The sequence below is a fragment of the Lepus europaeus genome, chromosome X, assembly GCF_033115175.1.
Source record: "Lepus europaeus isolate LE1 chromosome X, mLepTim1.pri, whole genome shotgun sequence".
Classification (NCBI taxonomy): domain Eukaryota; kingdom Metazoa; phylum Chordata; class Mammalia; order Lagomorpha; family Leporidae; genus Lepus; species Lepus europaeus.
This window is the reverse complement of record NC_084850.1, coordinates 29,283,451-29,289,144: the sequence shown is the minus strand read 5'-3', so window position 1 is coordinate 29,289,144 and position 5,694 is coordinate 29,283,451. Positions and strand designations below refer to the sequence as shown.

Sequence of the window (5,694 nt, the reverse complement as noted above, 5' to 3'; positions counted from 1 at the left end):
GCAGCATTGGCACCCTGGGTTCTAGTCTCGGCTGGGGCGCCAGTTCTGTCCCTGTTCTCCTCTTCCTGTCCAGCTCTCTGCTGTGGCCCGGGAAGGCAGTGGAGGATGGCCCAAGTCCTTGGGCCCTGCACCCACGTGGGAGACCAGGAGGAAGCACCTGGCTCCTGGCTTCGGATCAGCACAGTGTGCCGGACTCAGTGCGCCAGCCGCAGCATCCATTGGAGGGTGAAGCAACGGTAAAGGAAGACCTTTCTCTCTGTCTCTCTCTCTCTCACTGTCCACTCAGCCGGTCAAAAAATAATAAATAATAAATAAATAGTTTATTACTAAGTACATGGTTTCAATGGCAATAACAAATTCATTTGAAAAGGATACAATATAAAATCAAAGAATAAATGCTTGTTAATCATCAGAAAATCTGTGGCTATTAGGGCTGTTGTGTAGAAAGCCAAAATCACTCAAAGGCCAAATCTTAAAGAATACTCATCGTCTTATTAATCCATATGAAATAGTTCCACAGTACCTGGAATCTTTAGAATTCTGTATATTATCACCTTCTAACCAAACATGACTTGTTAGTAGATAACTATGGCTTTTAAAGAAATCCTATTAACTAGTGGTGAGGATTTTGTCTCCTTCCAAACCCTTTACTCACAAATATTTGATCTTGGGTCACCCAGACTCTTTGAAATCACAATGTCACTTCTGTGGATAGCATAGAAACGTTGACTAAGATTTTCTGCAAAGGCAATATCTGAATTTTGAATTATAGATTCCATTGATGATGCCGAAAACATAACACCACCAATGTATTCAAAAGCACAATGAGCTATACAGCCATGCTGAACTGTATAGCCAATAATTCGAAAGGTTTTTTACAGAACACCTCAAAGCTGTTCTACATAGTTCTATGTAGACTCTGCCACCATAAGCCAGAGGTCTGATTTAAACTATATGCAGTTTGTTTAGAGTTGTAGCAGGGCTTCCAGAAAAATAATCTAAAGTATATCTCAAAGAATACGTAATTGATCCATGGTTTCAGGATTCCTGGGCACAGCAAAACTCTGCCCTCCTTACTGCTCAAGACCTTTAAGACAATGCAAGCATTGTCATAAATTGTTCTTTGGTATTTTTGACCTAATTTTTAGAAAGTATTTGAAAATCTCAGGTGTCTGAATGCAAACTTCATCCTGACAGTTCATTAATAGCTCTAAAAAAGTTAAATATATGAGCTGCTGCAAATTGAAGCTGATAAACTATTTACTTAATGGATACATAGTCTGGGTGCCATAGTAGTATGAGGAAAATAAAGCAACTGTCAATTTTACATGCTCATTTCTTCTTATTTTTGTTAAGAAAATTTATTTTTGTTAAGGAAAGTTGTTAAGGACTCAAATTTCCCCTTGAATTCACCTGACCAAAAATAAAGGAAGATAAAATAAAGGAAAATTGAAAACACTGTTGTGGTTAGGCCTAATTCAAAAAATTAGGTTGCTTCTTTTGAATATGGAGTCTGGTATTAGTTAAATGCTTTATACATATTCTGAAATTTAAAACAAAGAACAGTAAATTAATATTTACTACCATTTGAGAAATAAAAAATTAACAGAAAAAAAGCTCAACAACTTGTTTAAGGTCACAAAGCTAGTAAGCAGTATGTGCAACTTCAAAGGCTACCTTTTTTCAATCTCTTTCACAGCAGTTGAAACCTGGTTTATTAGGCACATATCTCATCAATATCACTAACCGAATGACCTTGCAAAAGCAGGGAACATCTTAATGCCTCAAGGATAATCAAGGATAATAGTAAGAACTACCTTGTGGACATTCTGGAGAATAAATGAGCTGATAGTTGCACAGTCCTTAGAAGAGTGGTCAGGTATAATAAACCCAGATAAATCTTTAGTATTATGTTAGCATCATTATTGTTATTATTATTATTAATTGATTAATTAGGGGGATGAAAATGAATTATCCTATTTTTCTTTTCTGAAAAATTTAATTTAACCACTCCTCCTTGGTAATCCATTATAGTTGGGGAATAAAATCTTCTGGTAAATCCACTATTCTGTTTAACAGAATTTTCTTCTTATGCAGATAATTACTTATCACATAATTTTAAGTCACTACCTATACTATACAATAAGCTAATATCGAGGAAATAATATTATTTAATTGAAACAGGAAATAATACTGTCTGGGGCTTTCATATCATAAATTATAAATGTACTTGCCATTGGTATTTCAGTAGTGAAATATAATATAGGAGTGTAATGTGATACAGGACAGAAAATAAAGAATACTCTCAATGAATAAACTCACTTTGATGCTTTGAGTTTAGTCAAGGGACCTTTTTGAAAGCTGGTTGTCAAATCAAGTATTATATTTGCTGAGAGAGGGAAAATTAAATGACGATTTTCCTTGTGAAATCTACAAAATGCCATGGATGTGGGCAAATTTCCAGAGACTAAAGGCCTTCCACACAGGGGACAGTGTGTTCTTCAGTTTTCTCTGCTTTGACTTGGCATCACGTCTAATTCAGTTTTCATTTCAAAAAAGAATCTCTTTCTAGCTAGTCTCCTATTGAGCAAATGAGAAAGGTTGTACACTAGGGTATATTAAGTTCCCATTTATTAAGTATTGCTTAAATTGTCTCTGTGATACAGAAACAAATAGCTGTTTTGCAGGATTAATGTACAAGTCACTTCAATTAAAAGAAATCATTAAGATGCGAGTTCCATTTTCTACAGAAGTCTGAATAGCACTTTAAACAAATAGTCTATTTTCCCAAAGATTTGCATGAGGATTTAGTTATGTTACTTCATTTAAAATTAATAGAGTTTAGACACCAGGACTTGCACTTAGAAAAAGATGAAGAGACTAAATTCGATTACCCTCCCATTTGCACAAAAGACAAGAGGAAACAAAAGAAAAAACCATTACAACACTTATGACACTGAGGTAACTAGAATTCTCAGGACAGAGCAATAATTCAGAGAAATCTCATAGAGACAGAACATCAGAAATCAAGATAGTCATCCTTGAGAATTTATCAGAATATTGATTGGTGCATGATTGTAAGGAAGCTACCTGAAGGCAGAGGTAGAACCAACTGAGGGAATTAGAGAGGGCAACTGTTAGCAAACACACAGAGAAGGAATAGTGTTTATTCTAATTAGAATGGAAAGCCCCTGAGAATTTCCACAGCTCCCCACCCTGCCCAGTGTAAACAGTTCTCCAGTTCTCTGATACCAGCAGAGCGTCCTAGAGTTCAATTCAAATCTAACATTATCTGAACAACACTCAGAGCTCACACATTAAAAGCTGAGTCCCCCAAGACTGCTTCATTTGAGATGCCAGCTGCAAATTGCATGCAGACTCCCCACATTTATGTCCAGTAGATTATAATTTTTGGAGTTCATCTGAACTCAGGTTGAATAATTCACTACAATGACTCACAAAGTATCAGTAAAGTGTTTTACTTAATACGAGTTGAATATAAAGTCTACAACTTGGGAAGAGCAAATGGAAGAGTCACATAGGTCGAAGTATGGGTTGTAGGGGTTGTCACAGAGCAACCATCCATGCCACCTCTGGGTGCACCACTCTTCCAGCACCTTGTGTGTTCCCCAACCAGGAAGCCTTCTCCACTCCATCAGTTAGGGATTTAATAAGGCTGCTTCACAGAGTCACGATTGATTAATTCACTGCTCAGTGGTGACTGACTCAATCTCTAGTCCATTTTCTTTCCTGGATGTTTGGAAGTGGACATTATGTTTCCAATATTCTTTTTTTTTGAAGGTAGAGTTATACAGTGAGAGAGAGAGAAACAGAAAGAAAGGTCTTCCTTCCGTTGGTTCACCCCCAAATGGCTGCTATGGCCGGCGCTGCACCAATCTGAAGCCAGGAGCCAGGTGCTTCCTCCTGGTCTCCCATGCAGGTGCAGGGCCCAAGGACTTGGGCCATCCTCCACTGCACTCCCGGGCCACAGCAGAGAGCTGGACTGGAAGAGGAGCAACCGGGACAGAACCGGTGCCCGACCGGGACTAGAGCCCGGGGTGCCAATGTCGCAGGTGGAGGATTAGACTAGTGAGCCGCAGCTCCAGTCATGTTTCCAATATTCTAACCGATGGTTTGGTCTTTTTTGGCAATCAGTTTCCATTCCCAAGCTCTGGCTAACCCCTACCATGAAGCAATCTAGAAGACCACCAGGAGTCATCACCTTAGAAAAAAAGAGGCTCTTATCACTCGAATTTCTCAGGTGACTCCAAAGATTTTAGCACTTTTGTGTCTGTAACCAGGGATAAAGACCAAATATCTTTCTTAAATACCATAACCTCATAATTCATGGGACACTGGGTGGAGAACACAAAAGAGTCTTGCCTCAATATTACTATTAACTGAATGTACAATCTCTGGACATGTCTAAGTAATCCCCAAAGCAAGAACACAAGGCGTAAAGTTATTTCTAAATAGTATAAATATGTCCTATAACAAAGTGCAGGAATACTTATGAGAAACAATAAAATATGCAACATATTAGTAATAATTTTAATACTTGGCAAACAATCAAAACTAATATGCATGAAGAGAAGCATGAAAATATAACACATAATGAAAAAATAAATCAAATGATCACAATCAACCCACAACTGACACACAGTGATGTTGGAATTAACAGACAAGAATTTCAGAACATTTATTATAATTTATTCCATATGTTTAGGAAGTCCACAATTGAAAATATTTTTGGAAAACCTCAGTATTCTAGAGATGAAAATTATAATGTCTGAGATTTGAAAAAAATACAAAGGAGATAGATAGGTCTGGGCCTCTGAATTTACAAGGCCTAAAGCCCACCAGATTATTATCAAGCCCCTTCTATCAGGTTCTATTTGCCTCTCAATCAGAAAAATTACTTGTAGCTTAGACAGCACCTTTCTTAGCTCCTCTAATAATGACTCTGTCCTTTGTTCTAGGCCCTGTCTAGCGTACTTGGGCCTCATTCCTTTGTAATCATAACCTCTACTCTACCACCAATGGCTCTACTCCCAACCTGTGTGTACTGATGGTCCTCTTCCCCACTTAATGCTGTATAATTGTTGAAACCTGGTAAATGCCACTCTTAGGATCATTGGTTACTATCCTCACTCTGTCTTTTATGACCTTGTCTAAATATGATCAGAGTCAGTGAACTTGGAAAGCTTCCATAGCCTTGGCAACTCATGACGACAGCCTAGGGTGGTTACTGGCGCCATAAACTAGAGTGTCAATTTGTTGGGTCAACAACAGGAGCCACTGTGCACTTGCTCCTCATGTGGGATCTCTGTCCTTAATGTGCTGTACATTGTGATTTAATGCTATAACTAGTACTCAAACAGTATGTTTCACTTTGTGTTTCTATGTGGGTGCAAACTGTTGAAATCTTTATACTAAATTGATCTTCTGTATATAAAGAGAATTGAAAATGAATCTTGATGCAAATGGAAGGGGAGAGGGAGCGGGAGAGGGGAGGGTTGCGGGTGGGAGGGAAGTTATGGGAGGGGAAGCCATTGTAATCCATAAGCTGTACACTGGAAATTTATATTCATTGAATAAAAGTTAAAAAAAAAAGATAAAAAAAAGAAAAAAATACAAAGGACGGAATTATTGGGCTTTGCGATTTTTTTTTTTTTACCAACAAGCTTTGGCAGG

At 37.9% G+C, this 5,694-nt stretch overlaps 1 pseudogene; it reads right to left on the bottom strand.

The window, feature by feature from the left end:
- Nucleotides 1–402: 402 nt before the first annotated feature.
- LOC133752531 (mitochondrial inner membrane protease subunit 1-like) lies at nt 403–1,775 on the bottom strand (annotated as a pseudogene).
- Between the last annotated feature and the right edge of the window lie 3,919 nt (nt 1,776–5,694).